The sequence below is a fragment of the Anas platyrhynchos genome, chromosome Z (assembly GCF_047663525.1).
Source record: "Anas platyrhynchos isolate ZD024472 breed Pekin duck chromosome Z, IASCAAS_PekinDuck_T2T, whole genome shotgun sequence".
Taxonomy (NCBI): Eukaryota; Metazoa; Chordata; class Aves; order Anseriformes; family Anatidae; genus Anas; species Anas platyrhynchos.
The window spans coordinates 76,912,144-76,932,783 of record NC_092621.1 but is presented as its reverse complement, the minus strand read 5'-3'; the positions used below and the strand labels follow the sequence as shown (position 1 = coordinate 76,932,783).

The 20,640-nt window shown below is 39.2% G+C and overlaps 1 long non-coding RNA gene across 2 annotated transcripts; it reads right to left on the bottom strand.

The window, feature by feature from the left end:
- Positions 1 to 268: 268 nt before the first annotated feature.
- On the bottom strand, positions 269 to 20,323 carry LOC113840242 (uncharacterized). Of its 2 annotated transcripts, none has more exons than XR_011805888.1 (3): positions 20,202 to 20,323; positions 18,427 to 18,640; positions 269 to 537 (listed from the first exon to the last, which is right to left on the bottom strand). It is a non-coding gene; the product is annotated as an uncharacterized lncRNA (long non-coding RNA). The 2 variants fall into 2 exon arrangements; XR_005261762.2 differs by lacking the exon at positions 269 to 537 and adding an exon at positions 15,442 to 16,741.
- Positions 20,324 to 20,640: the final 317 nt, after the last annotated feature.

Here is a 20,640-nt window from a genome sequence, read left to right as displayed (position 1 = left end):
AGGGTCTACTGAGAAACTGGGATTTATCAACACTGAGGAGTGCCAGAGTGCTACAGAGGCAGGAAGAACAAGGATTCCTCATAACATTAGCTGAGGAACTCGGAGGTGTCTTTCATTTTCTTTGTGTGTCTCAGAAAAAAAAAAAATATCTTTCAAGCCCTGTGGAAAAGTCCAAAATGAAAAGAGTGAACAAAGTAAATTAATGATAGAAAACCACAAAAAATGCCAACAGCTACACAGGAAAAAAAAAAAAAAAAAAAAAAAAAAAAAAAAAAAAAAAGGTCTATGTAAGAATATTTTAGATCCCAGGTGTTTTGGATTTCTCCATTCAGACACTTCATTAACATACCTTAATATACACCTGAACTGTTACTCTCTGATCCTGTATCCCTGTCATTTTCAAAGTGGCCAATCAGTGCAGCTCCCTGTCAGGAGCTGTGTAACAATTGTGTTTAATAATCCTGAATTTCTGCAAGTATACTTCTTTCAGAGAGTTTGGATGTCCACACTTCCTGGTGACCATTCCTTGTTGGATGTCTACAAATGAAAGCAGAAAACATGTTTTGACAGAGCAGTAATCCAGATGGAAAAGCTATGTTACAAGACCTCCTGAGAAACTTAATGATGTTGGAGAAAATATAGCATCTGTGTTTATTTCTTCTTCCTACACTGGAAAATTATCCAAAGAAAATTATAATGAAAATAGACTGGGGACTTTCAGATAAACTTTCTGCAAGAGCAAGGATTGGTTCCTACAGGCCCTGATAATGGTTTGCATCAATATTGCATAGCAGAATAGCAAAAGTCAAGTGAACTTTGGGAGGAAGAAGAGGAAAATAAGACCACTCAGAGAACTAAAAGACAGGATGAGGAAAGTGGTGGCCACTTGTACTATAGAAAAATGTATTACTTCTGTGGAAGTGTGTGAAGAAGAGTAATAGGACAGAGAGTCTGTTTTATGTGGTTAGAGCTGTGGGTGAAGGAGGAATATGATTTCAAGCTTAACTGTGGTCTGCCTTAGTTTGGTTTATAACAATCAGAACTAGTTTGATTTTTGCATAGCTTCTAAGTAGAGCATGACCATTAATTTTCTGGTCACTTGAGCTTCTGGAGGGATTGTGTGCTGTGGTTATTGTCTGCATGACCTAAAATCCTTTATTTATACTCAGTGATCCATTTTCCTTGTGCAAAAAAGACTAATTATAAGTATATAGACTGGTCTTTAATTTATTGACATTTGCAGAAGTTGAACTGACTTTGGAAAAGTAAGTGTTAAGATCAGTAAACAGTAGTAGCAATACTAATTATGATTTGTCTTTGATTATGATCTCAAATTACAAAGCACTATTCTGCTTGCCAAGTAAAATGGCTGAAGGTGAAATGTCATGCTGGGTGTTAGCTGCAGCATGAGTTTTGTATTATTTTGAGTAAGAAGGAACTAAAGGCATGGATGACGGGTACTGAGGAGGGAAGTGTTTCCTCAGCTGATTCTTCCCCTTAGTCTGAGCTGCTGATGTCCATGCCACAGACTACTGTCTCAAACTGGGTTTGCAGACTTTTTAAAAGATTGCTAAAAATTTGGGCCCACTTAGACAAAACAGATACTGATTGTCCAGTACCTGTCACTTACAGAGGAATTTTAGACTTTCCAATAGACTGAGTTATTGAAGACTGAATTAAAGCTCTATATTTGCTTCAAACCACTTCACAAAAAGGATCTGGCCTTTACACTCAGGAGTTGGGCAGAATCTTTTATGATGCTATGCTTTGGAGTAGGCCTCTAGGATTTTCTCTTTTGATTAAATGTGCATTAGTTACCATCACTGTGTTTGCAATTGTGGAAAGCTCTTTAATGTAATCCTGGGGAAACAAATAAACAAACAAACAAATAAACAAACAAACAAACAAAGCAATGCAAACACTGACATTTAATTAAGGATCTTATGTTCAACATCTGTCAAGCTGGAAAGAGAAACAGAGCTATGCAAGACATGGATTTAACTGGAAAAATAAGCTGAAGGGGGGTGACTCTCATTGTTTATGGGTCTTCCTTCAGACTACCATAAAAGGACACACATTCTTGTTAGTATTGTAATAATTGAACAGAGTGGGAAACTGGCATAAGATGGTAGAAGGAAACCTTTGTACACATGTCCATGTGTGTGTGTGTAAACACAGCACAGGTCACCAGTATTTCTGGTAGTGTCATCTATTATTATTTTTTAACCTGCAGGTATGTATGGAGCCTGCACCATAAACAAAGTCTGGAATAAACTGTTTTGTACTCAGCGACCTCCTTGGCTTTTTCAGTATGGGAGCCAAGAAGGAAGTGACTTTGGTACTTGTGGCTCCCTTGGTGCAGTTGCTTTTTGAGAAGAAGTGGTTATTTCCAGCTGGCCCAGAGTAGTACGTAATTTCTCTGTTAATTTTGCAGAGACTGAGCTAGAGTGTGACCCGTAAGTTAGTGGAAATGGCAACAGTAGACATATTAAAAAGGGTAGTGAGACTGTTCATCAGAGAAACACAGTTCCTTCTCAATTTTCCCAGAACCAGTAAGCTTCCATCTGAAACTGGAGACAAAAGTACAAAATGAGATTTAAAGCACACTTAGTCTATGCCAAAGCAGCCAGCGTGAGGAGTTATTTTATTATTTGTCCCAGTAATCTTTTCTTTTTATTCAAGAAAAGCTTTAACCCCTTTTTCATCTGTTTATAAGAATTAAAAAAAAAAAAAAAAAAGTTGCATTCCAATATTTCTAGGGCCAGCACTCTTTTTCTAGGGATTAAGAGCAATTTTAATAAGTGCACAATACTTCTGAAGTATCAGGTTTAATAATTGATGTCTATACTTTCTGAATGCAATGTTCAGACAAAATCCTGAATCAGAAACCGCACTGGAGCCAAGATTTTCAAGATGTTTAATAGGCTTGTCAATATGGCTTTGTCTGGTTAAGTCAGATGTTCTTGGAAATTATTGGAGAAAGATGTTTCCATATATTTTCTACACACACAAAGTAAATGGATGATAACACACAAAAAGGTTGAGATTCAATAAGATCCAAAAGAAGACAAAGGGACATGAAGAAGCTGAGAAACAAAGCAAGGTCAGTGTTGTAGAGGTAGTTCAAATGTTTAATATTCAAATTTAAGCAGAAAGTAATATATATTCAGCATTGATATTTCCTTTGATGGAGCCTAGTTCATTAGCAAGAGCTGAATTAGACAGAGATGTTATTTTGAGACCTGATTAGACAGTGGGAGCAATCTGCTGGTTAATACCCAGGCTTAATTCCTTTCCTATCCTACTTTGGGCCAAGTCCACTGGAGAAGTGAACCTACAGTTACACAAGACTGACTTAAGTCATTAAGAGTCATACATTAAGTGTTAAAAGTTCTAGTTTAGGAAAAAGAAAGATAACAACAACAACAACAAAATCATCTACAATCTTAATTACTGTGGGCCTGTTTCTTGGCATGAGCTTTTGTATGGAAAAACAGAGTAACTTATTGGATGACAAGGCAATCCAGTGACTTTCCAGTCCTGATAATTGGTAGGGTTAACAGAGCAGTCTGTAGTCACAGCAAAACATAGAGGTCTCAGCCAAGATCAAGGTATCACCTGTTTAGAAGCAGTACAGAGATAGACCAACGGAGTGTTGGGTGACATAAAATCAAGCTGCTCCACTTGACTGAGAGGGTCTAACTTTCTTTGAGAGTCCTAACTAGAAAAAGCTGAGCCTGTGATATCTTTAAATGGAGAGAGATGGGTAATCTCTGGAAGGGAAAGCACAGGTACTGATTGTTTCATAAATGTTAATTCAGAATTTTTCTTCTTTTGTCTCATTTCTTGTCATTTTAGAGTATCTCTTGGAAAATAAAAGGTAAAATGGTCCTAAATCTCAGAAGTATTTGTTCTGAATAATGAAATACAGTTCACACAATGCCTTCCATTTATGAAATTTCACTAATTTCACACAGAAGGACTTAAGAGTCCTGTGTCCTACAGCGTTATATCCAGATGATGTATGTGCATTTGAACCCGGGAAAGTGTGTCCTGGTCAAATTCTAAATGCAAAAACCAACTGCAGCTAGAAAAAAGAATAGTCACTGACAGAAAGTAATATTTCTCAGATTCTTTGATTCAGAGTCATATAATCTTTCTTGGAAAATAATTGATACCTTCATTAATGTTTTTGAGAAAGTCAGTCTCTGCAATTCCAAATATCACTTTATCCATATTAACAAAGGGATTCTTGGTTAAAGTCCATGGAAACTTCAGATGTTAATTTATTGCTTATATAGTCTCCCAGTGGGTTTACTTGCTTTCCTGTATGGAGCAACATGTGACTTTCTTGTATGTAACAACTTGGGAGTGTTTGGGAAATGTCATAATGTGAGTGACTGGACCCCCCAGGGGTGGAATGTGACTCCCTGATTAAACCCCTATATGGGAAAAAAGCTCACTGGAGGTGGGTGATGTGGCCAAGAAGCCACATCACCTGTGACTGATCACAGCTGTTACAAAGAAGCTCACTTTATCTTGGCACAAAGGGGACTGTAGAGTGGACTTTGGCTTTGCAGAACGGCTATCAACAGTTCAGAGGATTGACTGGTGGTGTAAGGTTTCTCCTCCAGATTTTTAAAGAGTGACATTGTCCCCTTGAGTTAGGCAGACCAGCATGGGTGAAGTGAGTTTGTGGCTCACACTGGCACAGAGCATAAAAACTAGGCTAATAAAAGAATTTCGAAGAGGACAACAGGCTTGAGCTAGCTTCAGCTGACTTATTCTTTCCTAGGAATTGAAAACACCAACCATTGGGATGATGGCTAGAGACAGGTAAAGGGAAGCACAGGTACTATGATCCAAGTGTATAATGCAATTGCTGTATTGTGCCTGTGTAGTGGTTTCAGTACAGTGTGGTATCACTTTCCTAAGTCAACATCCCATGTAACATCAACTGCCTTCCAATAAATTTGATTTTGATAATAAATATTTCATCCTCCAGAATGAGGGTGGAACTTGGTCAGTGAGTGGGCTCTGACACAGGGAGACTGACAGTTTTGTGTATCTGCCTGGCCACAGACTGAGGAACTTCAGCTTAATATACAAAGCTTGCAAAGCTTCAAAGACAAATTCTGGGATGAAGGACATAGAGGGGAAGCTTTGGTGAATATTGCATTACTCAGAATTTAGATTGCAGGCTCTCTGAAATGCCAGTCCCTTATCTGTTTGAAAAACAAATTTCAGTGCAGGGCCTTCCCATCATTTGAGTAGGTATCACCTGAACATACAAGAGGTAATAAAACTTGATATCAGTAAAACTTTTAGGAGTCAATGTAAAATAATATCTTTTATATTTATTTCACAGTTCTCTGGAAATGATATTAGGAGATTAAGCCAGAATTCTCAAGTGTACTGGAAGGTTTGAAATGTCAGGATTCCTTACAAGGGTTTAATTTTTGTGAAGGAGATCACACTTTGCAGGATTTTTATGCTTTGGCATAATGATGTATTTGCAAAATTCCCCTGAAGATGTAGAAATCAAGGTATTAAAGCTGGAAATCATCCGACACCTCTCGTTATCTAATACAGTGTTCTGTTTCCCACACACATTCCCTCACTGCAGAAATAAATACTATGCATTTGGTTAATTATGCAGTTGTTTTGTTTGTTTGTTTGTTTCCTTCTCTATAAGCACTTTTTTCAGTAACCTGGTCATTGTACTGGGTCTGGCTGGGATGTTACCTTTCCCTGCAGCAGCCCATACAGTGCTGTGCTCTGCACTTGTAGCTGGAACAGCAGTGTTATCACACCAGTGTTGTGTCTACTGCTGAGCAGTGCTGGCATGGCACCGGGCCTCTCTCTAAACCTCTTAGGGGGCAGGCAAAAAGTGAGAAGAGAAACATCACCAGGGTAGCTGACCTAAAACAACCAAAGGTGGTACCATATGATGTCACACTCAGCAATAAAAGGTGGAAAAAGGAAGAAAAGGGGAGGGGTGGGCTCTCAGTGTGAAAATGTCTTTCTTCCTCCCAAACACCGTCTGCATGTGCTGAGACCCTGCTTCAAGGACATGGTCAAGCATCGCTCATTTGTGGGAAGTAGAGAGTAATTTCTTTCCTCTGCACTTCCACATAGCTTTTGTTTGTTTTGTTTGTTTGTTTTCCTCCCTTTTTTCCCATATATGCACATATATTTTAAATAAGAAAATGTATGAAATGTTGAACACGACTGAGTATTACTGAATATTATGGTATATTACTGAATGTAATATGCCTTCCCTCTCTGTTTCACAACTGTATTCAGTTGGGGTTCTCTCTAAGTCCAGCACTATGAAATTACAGCAGCATGTGTTAGGAAGTCCATTATCAACTTGCCTAATGTTTCCATGCTGCAATCATTCATCTGTCATCTCAGCAGCCAAAAGTTAATGTGACATCTGCTATACCTAATTCCAGTAACTATCAAGAATCTCTCTGCATACAAACAATTTATCATGCTTACAATATTACTTTCCCAGAGAACATGCTATTTGTATAAATATAATGAGTTATTTAATAGAAGGCAAAGTGTTAAAAGGGTAAGAGTAACACCCTTAAAGGATTCCAGCCAGCAACTGGAACATCTGAGGCCATTTTCTGATATATTCATCTGAAAATTTTCCCAAAATATTCAATGAACTTTCTTAATGCAACCTTAACAATGAATGCCAATGGGTTTTTGAATCAGCACTAAACAGATGGAATTACAGTTATATCGTTATATCTTAGTAATGCATTAGTTTGCAATCTCTTATTATAGTAGAAAAAATTACTAGTGGTCACTAGGGGACCAGCTGTTACACTTTGCCTGATTTTCCTCATTGCATGTGATAATTAATATGAGAGACTGTTGAACTTTTCATCACTACCTTTTAAAGGTATGGTTCTGCTTATGCTGCATTAGTGTCATACACTGTTTTTCTGCATAAATATTCTAAGACTATAGGCCCAATTAAACATCATGCCTATCTCATAAGCATATCTACATGTAATAGTTTTCTGCACATATACATAGAAGAGAGATATATTTTTACAAGCTTCAGATTTTGCCTTCTTTTTTATTGCTTCTTTATCTCATTGACCATGAAAATGAGTGAGGGAATGCCATAAAAGGTGGTTTGAAGCAAAGCACGGAATATTTTCCATAAATATATTTTTACTCATTTACAGTATGAAAACATTTGGTACAATACATTGCAAAAATCAGCATGGGACAGATATTTCACCACAGGTATTATGGTTTTCCACAAAAGTCCATAAAAACTTCACAGTTGGTAAAGACTTAAAATCTGTGGTCTGTGATGTGTTCTGAAAAGGCAGAAACACTCTATATTTGAGACATTGCGACTGCTGTACAACTGTTGTGGATATACCTGAAACTAGTTTTTTGAATTTGGGGACAGGATGAGACTCAGTAATTGTCAGAGAAAGTAAGTTCAGGAAAAATCTTCAATGAAAACATGTTTAATAATGGCATCTTCAAAGTTTGAAGCAAGTCTATTTAGAATGGGACAATTTAAGACACAAAAGATTAGCATACATAAGGCAGAAAATCTGGTTTTTACCATAAAAAATACTTTTCCCCCAGACAAACTGCCTGCCTCTGATAATCATCGTCACTGTTCTTCAACTTGCTAGCTAAGAACAAATGTTGACAGTAGCTGAAACTTAATCATTCGTCTGTGCCAAGGATCCCATATTTATCTGAGAAATAAACAGGGGTATTTTTTATTTTTTTGTGTTGTTTATCAAAATAAATGAATCTCTGACTGTGCCTGTCAATACCAAAGCTGAAACAAACAAAAGACAGCAATATAAGGTTTTATATATCATAGATGAGCTTGAAATATAAAATGTTATGATGATTAGCCAACTTTACTTCAGTCTTCAAGAAGGGCAAGAGTGAAGACCCAGAAAACCACAGGCTAGTCAACCTCATCTCCATCCCTGGAAAGCTGATGGACTAGCTCATCCTTGAGGTTGACTCTGAGGACATGGAGGAAAAGAAGGTGATCCAGAGCAGTCAACACAGATTTGTCACAGGGAAGTCATGTTTAACCAACCCAATAAAATTCTATGATAAGATGACTAGTTGGATGGGTGAGGGGAGACCAGTGGATGTGGTCTACTTTGACTTCAGAAAGGCTTTTGGCACTGTCTCCCATAATACCCTCTTGGGCAAGCTCCAGAAGTGTGGGACCCATGAATAGACAGTGGGGTGGATGGAGAACTGGCGGGATCAGAGCTTAGAGGATGCAGAGTCTAGTTGGAGGCCTGTGGTTAGTGGTGTCCCCCAGGGGTCAGTACTGGGTCCAGTCCTGTTCAACTTATCGTCAATGACCTGGATGAAGGAACAGAGTGCACACTCAGCAAGTTTGCGGATGATACAAAGCTTGCCAGAGTGATGACACACCTGAGGCCTGTGTGGCCATTCAGGGGGACCTGGACAGGCTGGAGAGTTGGGCAGAAAGTAACCTCATAATGGTCAACAAGCGCAAGTGCAGGGTCTTCCCCACCTGGGGAGGAACAACCCCAGGCACCGGTACAGACTGGGGGCTTACCTGCTGGAGAACAGCTCTGAGGAGAGGGACCTGGGAGTCCTGTTGGAAAACAAGTTAACCATAAGCCAGCAGTGTGCCCGCATGGCCAAGAAGGGCCAAGAAGGTCAATGGGATCCTGGACTGCATCAGGAGGAGTGTGGACAGCAGGTCTAGAGAGGTGATCCTCCCCCTCTACTCAGCCATGCTGAAGCCACACCTGGAGCACAGTGTGCAGTCCTGGGCTCCCCAGTAAAAGAGGGACATAAATCTTCTCAAGAGGGCTGAGCGTAGAGCCACAAAGATGATTAAGGGATTGGAGCATCTGTCCTACGAGGAAAGACTAAGCAAGCTGGGCCTGTTTAGCCTAGAGAAGAGGAGATTGGGAGGGGATCTTATCAACCTCTACAAATACCAGAGGGGACAATGTAAAGTGGATGGGGCCAAACTCTTCTCAGTGGTGGCCAGTAATAGGACAAGGGATAATGGGTATGAATTGAACCACAGGAGGCTTCGTCATGAGGAAGAACTTTTTTAAAGTTTGGGTGACAGAGCACTTGAACAGGCTGTCCAGAGAGGTTGTGGAGTTTCCTTCTTTGGAGATATTCAAAACCCACCTGGATGAGATCCTCTGTAATATGCTCTAGGTGTCCCTGCTTAAGCAGGGGACTTGGGCTAGATGATCTCTGGAGGTCCTTCCAACCTGAAACATTCTGCCATTCTGTGATTCTATGATATACTAAATACATATATGTTCTGGTTCAATTTAATATTAAAAAATACTTGCACAAGAGTTCAAAACTATTAAATAAAAGTTGTGCTTTTTTTCCTGTTTAAAAACTGTCACTCCTGATGACATTTCTGCTGTTTTTTTCTTTTTATTTCCACTCATCTATATTTTTCAATAAGAAATGCTCCATCAGAAGAAAATCAGAGATTCTATTGAATACATATCAATCACTTCAGAAGTGTGCACACAAGATATATCTATGAATTAATATTAAATTGGCAAAGTACCTCAGTGCTTCCTTATCTACATATCTTTCAGTATTCCTTCATCCAATCATAATATACTAAGCAATATATTGCTTACTACACTGAATGTTTTTTTTCACTAATAATATAGTGTGTGCAAAATTTTAGTCTCTTTGAGGTCATTAGAATATAATCAATAAAGATATTTTTCATTGACTTTAGTTGGACAAAGACTTCAATGTGATTATTTATCTATATGTATTGCTTTTGCCCCAAGCAATAATCAGTAAACAACAGTTCATTAAATAGTTAAACAGTTCATTAAAGTAAACTTGTTTTAATGAGTATTTAAGGAAAAATAAGAGACTTCATTTATCTATTCTGTGTTTAAATGGTTAATAATGGAGTGATTTATTAAAAAAAAAAAAAACAGAGGTTAACCATGTAACACATTCCACGTGTTACCTCTCATTTGTATTGCTAATGCACTTTTAGTTTGTCTGTTTTGTGTAACTAAATAATAATAATAATAATAATTAAAAAAAAGTCAAATGTGCGGTAGCCTAAAGCTTATTGAAATAACTGGAAAGGCATTTATTTAGGGTTTTCTCTCACTGGGGAAGATACAGCACGGGGGACTGAAGATGTTTGTGGAGTACTCAGCTAAGACCATGTTTAGCACGTGCACTTGATCATGTAAAATGATTTAAGATGACTCAAACATGGTTGTATATATTCTAATGGGGTTTTGGAAATGATTTGTAGCATGGTGTTCATATCTTTCATGAAGGGGTTGTAATTAGGCAAAGAACTGCAAGCTAGAGATGTTTTTTCCTGTATATGATTAGAAGTAATGGGAGAAAATGAATCATCAAGCAAGAGCTGAGGTCCACACCTCCACAACTATTGACATCAGGGAGTTCTGGAGGGGCTATATTTAGATATGAATTAAGGTTAGCAATATCATCCCAAAGGTATTGTTTGTGTTTTTCACAGTTTATGAACTAACCTGCTTTACTGCAATTATTTGGATTTTCATCCAAAAAGGGAAAAGGAAGTATAATCCCTCATGGCTGAATCTGCATTTTTGCATTCACGAGAAAGAGACGGTCATCTAGTCTTAACAGTGGCATTTCTTTATTATAGAGTGTTTAACCTGTAGGTTGTGCATTCACTCAAGAACTTGTCATTTTGAGCACACTTCTAATGCTAATCCTTATTTGCATAGTGAGATGGTTTTAACTCAGACACATGAAGTGCAGAATACAAATGCTTTCACAATTTGATTTTCTTTATTAGCCGGTGTTTCAACAGCTCAAATATAACTGCCAGTGCAGAGGTTGCCAACTCAGCAAAATTCTGGTACAGATAAATGGAAAATGGAGGATGGGAGAAGGATGGGTTTTATGAGTGTCCAAAGACACACACAGTGGGTAGTAGCTTCTTTTCAATGGTTACTTAGTTAAGCTCCCAACTCACTGATTTTCAGGTAGCCAGAGGCTTCTTAGTGATTTTAATCTACTGGCATGTGTTTAACCAGTGAAATGGTGTCCTCTTGCATTTTAAATGCTGGTGGTATCTCTTTGCTCACTCTTGTTACATGATAAAAAGTAGAAAATAACCTGAAGTCTGTTAATTTTGCAGAAGCATAAGAGCAACTGTGATTTTGACCCAGAAAACATTCTAGTCAAAGAATGATTAAGAAGATGCAACATTTAGGTGGAAAATGACTGGGGATTTACAGCAGGTTGTGAGCTTGGATGCCAAGTCAAAAAAATCACACCAGCACATGTTAACAGGAAAGTAAGAGTGAGACATGCTCACTCATTTGAGTGAGCATGTCCCATTGTAGGCAAAGTGCTTGAAGGACCATACAGAACAACTTCAGAAAGTTCATGAATATTCTTGCAGGAAAGACTGGATGAAGAGGGTTGTTCAGTTGACAGAATAGTCTGAGGGAAGACATTAAAACATTCAAACACTTAAAAGGATGCTGAAAAGAGGAATTAAATAGATTCTTCTCACATGAACAATAGGAAGCATTAAGCTTAAATACTAGCAAGGGAGAGTTCAGGGAGTAAGGCAATAATCTGTGGACAGAACGGGATCTACAGTTCTGAGGGTTCAAGGGAAAGATCTTGTACAAGAACACCTATGCTTTTCAGAAGGCATTGAACAGCCTCTCAGTGCTGTATTTTGTGATTCGACACAGATGATACAGGTATCATTGCTTAGTGAAACTCAATGAATTGGTAAAACAGCTACAGAAGCCACTCTTGAGATACTATTTTTGTATTCTACACTTTCGTCTTTCATTTTGTCACTTTTTGCACTAGAAAGAGAGGAAGGACTTGACAGTAGAATCAGAGTTGCTGCCTGTCAACCTCACTGTATCCCCACCTTTGGCAGTAGTTTGTGTGTGCTCAGGCAAGGCCAGAGAGGTATAGAGAATCAACGATGAAATAAACATAATTCATTGTGGAAAGAGATTAATGGAATCAGCCACCAAAGGGCTGACCTGGCCCAGCCAAGCTTTAAACCAGGGCAAATATTGCAGCCTTGCTAATTTGGTAACAGGTAATCGGAACGTGGAACAGGAAAGCTTTAGTAAGGGACTTAGAAGTCCTGGAGTATCCAGAACAACCTCCAGAACAACCTCTGTGTATGTTCTCCAAGCATGGTACCAGAAGGTCCTGTCTGGGAAAGGGGAGGAGGATTAGGCACAAATTTCAGTGAATCTGTCTTGAGACAGCTGTACTCCTCCTCTTCACTAGTGTCGGAAAGAAAGAGTCTCTTGGATGTAGTTGTAGGATTAGACCTGCCATAGGATGGAACATGTACTTAAGTTTGTTTTGAAGATGCTTCTGAATGGACATTCAGAAAGAACAAAAAAAAAATGTCACATTCTTTCTGAATGTCCATTCAGAAAGAGAAACAGGTGACTAAATTTGTCATAAATCTTTAAATCTTCCTGTCAATTTAAGTAGAGGGAAATCAAAACTCTGGCTATGCTTTTGAAAATAGGAAGTTAAGGTGAAACAATTATAAATGGCAGGAGCTGCTGTGTTTAGAGGGAGAGAACAATTTTGGGTTGGGTAGGAGCTGAGCAGGAACCAGCGAGTGGAGTACGTCATGGAAAAGTGGAAATTTTGCATCTGATTGAGGGAATTCATGGAGAGGTTTTTGCAGGCTGAATAGTTTTAGCAGCAATTCTGCTACCACAGATGGCCTGTGGGACAAGAGAGCTTGTGGCACTGCCAAAAACTGTCACATTTTTTTTCACTCAGCACATACCACCATACTCTGAGGGGTACTTTATAAGCCTGGTGACATTTGGACTATTTGTTGTTATTGTTGCTGTTTTCCCCTTACAACAGTCCTTATCTGTGTGCTGCTGTAGCTTTTTCCTAAGTGCATTTTATAAACAATTTACAGACAAGAGCATCTAGCATCAAATGTACATGTGTACATGTCCTTCAGCCCTGTTATTGTGAAGCTGTATTGTATTTTATAAACGTCCTATGTGAGACCAATGCCGCAGTTTATAACAAAGGGAAGCTCCCAGGTCTCAAGACAAAAAACACTCCTAGTTCACTCCTCAGATCTTTCAGGTCAAAGTATATCTTCTGCCTGTCTCCCTTCTGAAAATACGTACAACAGGTTTAAGGGGCAATGAATCTTCCTGCCAATAAACTGTTATTTTTTAATACTTGTTACAGAGCAGTCTACAAATTTGTCCCACAAGGTAATTCAGGAGCAACCAGACTGTTCATTTCTGAATGATGAGTGCTGGAAATTGAAGTTTATAGAAAGCCGTACTAAGCGTGAAACAATTTGAATCTGTTGTGGCAATGGCTAGAAGAATTGTTCGGCTGTATACACACCACACCTAAGCAGCTAATGAATTAACTCTATGATCTACAGCTTGACAGATAAGAGAGGTGGTAAGAAGAGTACAGTTCATATACCAAGGAAGCATAGTGAATCTCATCATTGTCCCCTCCAGGATGCAAATTGTGTATCTAAACTGACACTGCGCTAAGCACTCACTTTTCTGGATATGTACAAAGAGGGATAGCCTGTAGTCTTCAGACACAAACAGTCTGCATTATGGGAGAACTATTTTTCGTTCTTGATAAGTCTGGCACAAACTGCTTTGAATCAAGAAACAGAAAGGGGAAATCATTTTTGCTTCCTTGAACATGGTGTTTCATGGTAGCTCTTTGAAATTCTGGAGACTGAAGACTTGCTTCAGTCTGGCTGAAAAATGTCCCAAGCAATCATCAATACAACTATGTCACAGTGTGCCCCAAAACAACACTTGAGGATCTTGTTCCCTCAAGTGGCACTGAAATTCAATGAAATTTTGCATTACTTTCTGGAGGAGTAGGAGAAGGCCTCAAACATGTATTGCTAGGCACCAGGATAATGAATGTGAGAAATGAAGCATCAAACCAGGAAGTAAGATTTATGGAAGAAGGAAACATAGAAAAAAAAAAAAAAATAGTAAGGGAAGACACATTACTGTAGTCTAGGGTCAGTATCATGACAGAGATGAGTTTGTCCCAGAACTTAATTTTGAAATTGCTTTGTTGTTTTTGTTTGTTTGTTTTTGGTAGGGGAAAGAGAATCTAACTACTTGAAGGGTCCTTTCTTCGTTTATTTCACCTGAAGAGTTAACTACGAAGCAAACTATATTCTTCATACATGTTACTTTACTTATTTGGACATGTCCATAGGAACTGATAACCAGAATCTGCCTAATGCCGCTTCTATCATTAAAGAATTTAACGTCCAGTAGTCACCACATGCATTGAGTGTTTAGTTCCTGCTCTGACAGTTTTCCTTGAAAACTGATTTAGTAATTTCCAGATCAACACATTGCAATAAAAAAATAGAGAAAAAAAAACATAATAGAAAAGTGGATGTCTCTTCCATAGGGAATGTTTGCATACTCATAAGATATTTATATATATAAAAGATATACACCAGATATTTTGTCTTCCATAACATTTACATGGTTCCTTGCAAGACCTTCAATTTTTGTGATTCATGCTTCTATTTTATTCTAGAAGCCAGATACTTGGTACACTTAAACTTTCATTAATACATGAAGGACGTCTTTTTGTCATTTCTGCAGGATGTTGTACCACAGTATTCCTATCTATTGTGTAGCTTACTTTGTCTTTTCATAATAAGAGGGAGCAAACTAATGTAAGTGTCATTTAGAAATGGCTGAGAAGTATACACACATGCTGAAAAAAATAAGATTATGTTCAGTATTGTTTCTAAAAGTTAAAAAAAAAAAAAAAAAACCAACAAACCCCACCATCACCAAACTTTGACTATTATGTTTCTTGATTTATAATTCTGAAATAAAAGTTTTCTAGGGAGAGTTTGCTCTCTTTCTTTTTTCCAGAGTAGACCCCTTGTCTTTCATTCTCTATGTATTCGCAATGGAACAACTTTTTTTTTTTTTTTTTTAAAAAAAAAGTGCCATAAAAGATACAAATCACCTTGTTCTTACTGAGCTGAGAAAAGGTCTTGATTATATCCATGGACAAATCTGCCTTAGAACTGCCTTATTTTACCTGGGGAGTAGGTTTCTGCTGAACTGCCATGAGGAAACTTTGCTATTAATGAAGAGAACAACTCTAAAGTTTACATCTCTTGGAAGAGGTTAACTGTAGGGGATTTAGCAGTGACAGCAAAATTCAAGAAAGGCACTTCCTCAGGTGAGCTCAGATTTTATAACTGCACATGAACTGTTCCCATGAGAACCATATTCACAGTAATGCAGGTGTAGTAAATCCTCTTTGATCCACAGATATCGAGGTTATTCATAAAATGGATGTTGATATACATATTTGGCAGAGGACAAAGGAAACTCCCCAAGTTAATCTGCCCCTTACAGTTTTCAACTGTACTCTACATCCAAGATCAATTTAGTTCCTTATAGAACAGCACAAATGCTAGAGGTTAAGTATTCCCATATTTATTGAAGGCTGAAGCAGTAAAACAAAATGTAAACCGAGGACAGTTATTTTCTCTAAGAGCAGTATGTCAACAACTGGACTATTAAAACAATCTTAAAAGATGGCTCTTGTTATCCACCCAGTGCACAAATTGGTAAGGATGTTTGGTGAAGAAATACAACAATCTTTACATTATGTCAGCCGAAGCAAATGATTTTTTTTTTTTACTTTACATAAACCAAAAATCTGGTTTTATAGCTTTCAGTTATAGCTAGTGGAGGCAATACTTCCTAATGCCTATTCCACATCACTGCCCCACAAACACCTAACTCTGTAAAGTATTTAGATATTTGTGTCCTAAGACACAAATGAAGCTGTGCTCTCCCTAGGACTATTTATTTAATTGTGGAATATTGTGTTTAATAAGAACATTGTGAAACTAGCTTTAATTCTCTTATGAGTTCACCTTTTTCATGTTAATACAGACATTTCAGGGAGTGTGATTATCTCTCAGGGAATAATGGGTTTGTGAATAATGTGTCTGTTCCATTACTGCAGTGCTTGGTAAAAGAGAACAGAAGATCATGTGCACTGAGAAAGTGAAAAACATAACTACACTGATCTGTCAGAAGCATGATTTAGGGAACAAGAGAAGTGGTAAATGCAAGACTGGAAACTTTTTCATGGTGAACTACAGGTATACAAAATTCTTCTTAAAAGTAACTTGAGTACGAACAGAAAAAGGGCCCTTCATAGAACAGGGTTTTTCTTTAATGTGAATGCACGCTATGAATATTGACTTAAAAAACACTAACTAAAAAAAATAAAATAAAAAATAATTTTAAAAAAAAAGATCAAAATGAAGAATCCATTTGCACTATCCAGAATATAACTGTGTGATTCAATCCAGAATTTGCAGGAAGCTACAGAGAACATCTGTTAGGCATGACTTTCTGAAGAATAGCTAAAACTATTTGATTTAGGCCAGAATCCAGGCAAAAACAAAAACTTTTGCTCCTTTAAAGGAAAATTGTTCTAGTAATGGAATCCATTCAAAGAACATTGTTGAGCTGTCTCTCAGTAGGGGAAAAGAGTCTTCATTTTTGGAAGATGATGATTTTCCTGTCACTGTTTTAAGGGGATACTTGAAATAAACTTAAGTTAAAGGCTCTCTCCACAGCAGTACCAGAGTGTCATTGTACAACTGGAGTTCCTGTATAAAATGTAAATGACAAAGCAGTAGTCAAAATCATCACTCAGGTGAACAAAGCCTGACTTCATGTTTCAATACATGTAACTCTATGAAATAGTTGTTTATTGCTTCTGAGTAAAATAAAGCTTGTTTTTGTCAGCTGTGAAAGAATATAAGCAATGGCTTGTTAAGGTGTGCAAATATTTATCAGTAATTCCCTAGTGATATGTAATGATTTTTGCATGAGAGCTGTGAAATGATGAGATCTTCTTGGTTGATTTCACATGTTATTGGCAAAATGTGCACTTAAATTAATGCTTCATTGATAGTGTTGAACTATCAAATTTAGTTAGCAGGAAAGAGTTCACTTGTGTGCTCTCAACTTGTGCTAGCTGAACCTGTTTACTCTAAAATATTGAGAAGTAAGGATCAACTTGGACTTCCTCTGAAGACAGTGAACAATGAAAAAAATCAAGCCAACGTGTATAATGTCTAGAGATAATTTAAGCATTCTTCAGCAGAAAGATTATAAATAACCACCATTAGATAACATAATGTTTCAATTACTGCAATAATTGAACATAAAGGTGCCATTTACACATGGTGACAGGCATACATGGTTGTTTCAAACTGATGTGCAGGTTAGCTCTACCACACTGCTCTCTCACTCTCCCTCTTCAGAAAATCGGGCAGAGAAAATATGATGAAAAATCTCATGGTTTGAGGTAAGGACAGGGAGATCACTCACCAATTACCACCACAGGCAAAACAAACTCGGTGGATAGAGACTAATGTAATTTACTGCAGACTAGAACAGTAAAAGAATACAAGCTAAAAACACTTCCCCTCATCACAGAATCAAAAAATGAATCATAGAATGGCTCAGCTTGGAAGGGACCTTGAAGGTCATCTAACTCCAACCCCTCCCTCCTCCTCCTCCTCCCCCCCCCCCCCCCCCACACCCCCAGTATAGGAAGTGATGCCACCCAGTAAATTAGGTTGACCAAGGACTCATCCAGCCTGGCATTGAATGGCTCTATGGATAGGGCATCTACAGCTTCTCTGGAAAACCTCACTACCCTTACAGCAAAGGATTTCCTTCTAATGTCAAGTCTAAATCTATCCTCTTTTAGTTTAAGACCATTTCCTTTTGTACTATAATTATCTATAGAATCAAAGAGTCCACTCTGTTCTACCTCCTTCCCCAGAGCAGCACAAGGAAATGGGGGCTGCAGTCAGTCCCTGACTCTTGGTTTCTGCTGCTCTGTCACAGTCACTCTCTGTCCCTGCTCCAAGTGGGGTCCCTCCCACAGGATGCCGTCCTTCCCAAACTGAGCCTGCAGGGGCTGCCCACAGGCAGCAGCTCTTCAGGAACTGCTCCCACACAGCTCTGTACCGCAGGGTCCATCCATCCCCCAGGAGCAAACTGCCCCTGCACGGGTCCCCCACAGGCGGCAGCTCCCCCCAGACCCCCTGCTCCTGCGTGGGCTCCTCTCCATGGGCTGCAGCTCTGGCCCGGGGCCTGCTCCTGCGGGGGCTCTCCATGGGCCGCAGCCTCCTCCAGGCCACATCCACCTGCTCCACCGGGGGCTCCTCCACCCATGGGGGGGGGCTTCAGCGTGGAGATCTGCTACAGGGGGACAGCCTGCTCCACCAGGGAACTCTCCACAGGGGAGCTTTGGCTGTGTGCCTCCTGCTGCACTCACCTTAGGGGGCTGCAGGGCTGACTCTTGTATTTCTCACTGTTCTCTCCCAGCTGCTGTTTTTTTCCCCTTTCTTCAATCTGCTCTCCCAGAGGCTCAACCAGCATCACTCGTAGCCCAGCTCTGGCCAGCAGTGAGTCCTTTTAGGAGCTGGCTCTGATCTGATGTGGGACAGCTGCTGGGCTCTGATCACAGAAGCCAGCTGTGCAGCCTCTCCCTTAAAAAAAAAAAAAACAACAAAAAAAAAACAAAAAAAACTTGTTATTTAAACCCAATAAAACATAGCAAGTATTTTTCTATCCCATAATCATTATTTAATCATTTAATACCATTTTAAAGGAATTTAAAATAACTGTAGGTTGTAAGAAATTTCCTTCAGCCCTGATTTACAGAGATGACTAGAAGAAATAGTTTATATTTTTAGAAAGTGTTTGTTTACTGCCTATCTGTAAAGAGAAAGAAAACAGAAATGTTAGCATGGTTTTTCAGGGCCAAAGTCTCAGCAGGTGTTAATCCCTCAGAGAAGTAAATCTTATTTGCACCAGTTGGAAGTCTTCTTGATTGCAAGGACAATTAAAAATCAAGTCATGGAAGACTCTTCTTTCATAGTGCATGAGATATGCAGAAAAAAGAAACTTTGAAAGCCAAGTATAATCAAAATGTCACAGTCCATTGCAGGGTGATGAGAAGGGGAATAATGGGAAAAGTTGCACTGTTCACCCCACTCTGCTGGAAATCACATTTGACCTTGGTTATTTATCATCTCTGCATCTGTGGCTTTCTAAGTATACTGAAACTGTTTTTCCCATGTTGTAGAGCTCCTGGGTGAAATATTTGAATATACAGAACACATCTAGCTGAGAAGAGACATTGTGAGAGTTTGCTGGTTCCATTGAATGGAAACATAAAGAAAACATATTTGAGAAAAAGTATGTGGAGCTTTGATTTTTTTTTCTTTTTCTTTAAAGTAGTCTGTGCTTATTCCAAACATCATAAAATTTGACTATAAATCTCTTTTTACATTCAGATTCCAAATATAATAAGTTGTAATGTTTGTTCTTTAAAATAGGTCAGTAATATAGACAATTAGTTTTTCACTTTTTGTTCTTTAGGAACTAGACTACAGGAATTTATGTTTGGTTTCCAGAGTTGATGAAAAATTTGCAATAAAAGTATGCTCAGATCCCTCTAAAATACAGAATACTAACCTTTAAAGAAAACAAACAAATAAACAAACAACAAAAATTTTCCCCTTTCAAAGTGAAAAAAAAAATGGACTTTAGAATCACAGCACTATGAACCCAAGTGTGAAGGAAGCGTGGTTAGGAAGCCACCATTCCAATCTACTGCTCATTTAATCTTTGAATGTCCCCTATGATGGGGATCCCAATACTGGTCTCTGAGATTTTCTTTCCTTAACTTCCTTGTTTGATTGCCCGAGCTCTCCATTGGACACAGACCCCCTGCTCCTGCGTGGGCTCCTCTCCACAGGCTGCAGCTCCAGCCCGGGGCCTGCTCCTGCAGGGGCTCTCCATGGGCCGCAGCCTCCTCCAGGCCACATCCACCTGCTCCACCAGGGGCTCCTCCACCCATGGGGGGGCTGCAGCGTGGAGATCTGCTCCATGTGGGACCCATGGGCTGCAGGGGGACAGCCTGCTCCACCGGGGGTCTCTGCACAGGCTGCAGGGGAACTTGTGCTGCATGCCCGGAGCACCTCCTGCCCACCTGGAGCACCTCCTGCCCACCTGGAGCACCTCCTGCCCTCCTGCTACACTCACCTTGGGGTCTGCAGGGCTGCTTTTCACTCCTTGCTCTCCAAGCTGCAGTTGTACATTGGTTGTTTACTCCTTCCTTCCTTCCTTCCTTCCTTCCTTTCTGCCTCCCTCCCTTTTCCCCTCCCATTCTTAAATCTGCTCTCACAGAGGTGCAAACAACATTGTTTATTGGCTTGGCTCTGCCCAAAAACAGGTCCCTTTGAAACTGGCTGAAACTTGCCTTTATTTAATTTGGGTAACAGCTGCTGGGCTTTTCTCACAGAAGCCACACCTCCTGCTGCCAGAATCTTGCCTAGTAATACCGATACATGTAGCTAGATCCAGCCCCACAAACAGAGCAGAATAATCACATCCATTAACCTGCTTGGCTGTGCATTCCCAGGGGAGGACTTTGAATTTTTCCTTTCTGAGATGTGTGAGGCCCCATCAGCCCTTTCCTCCA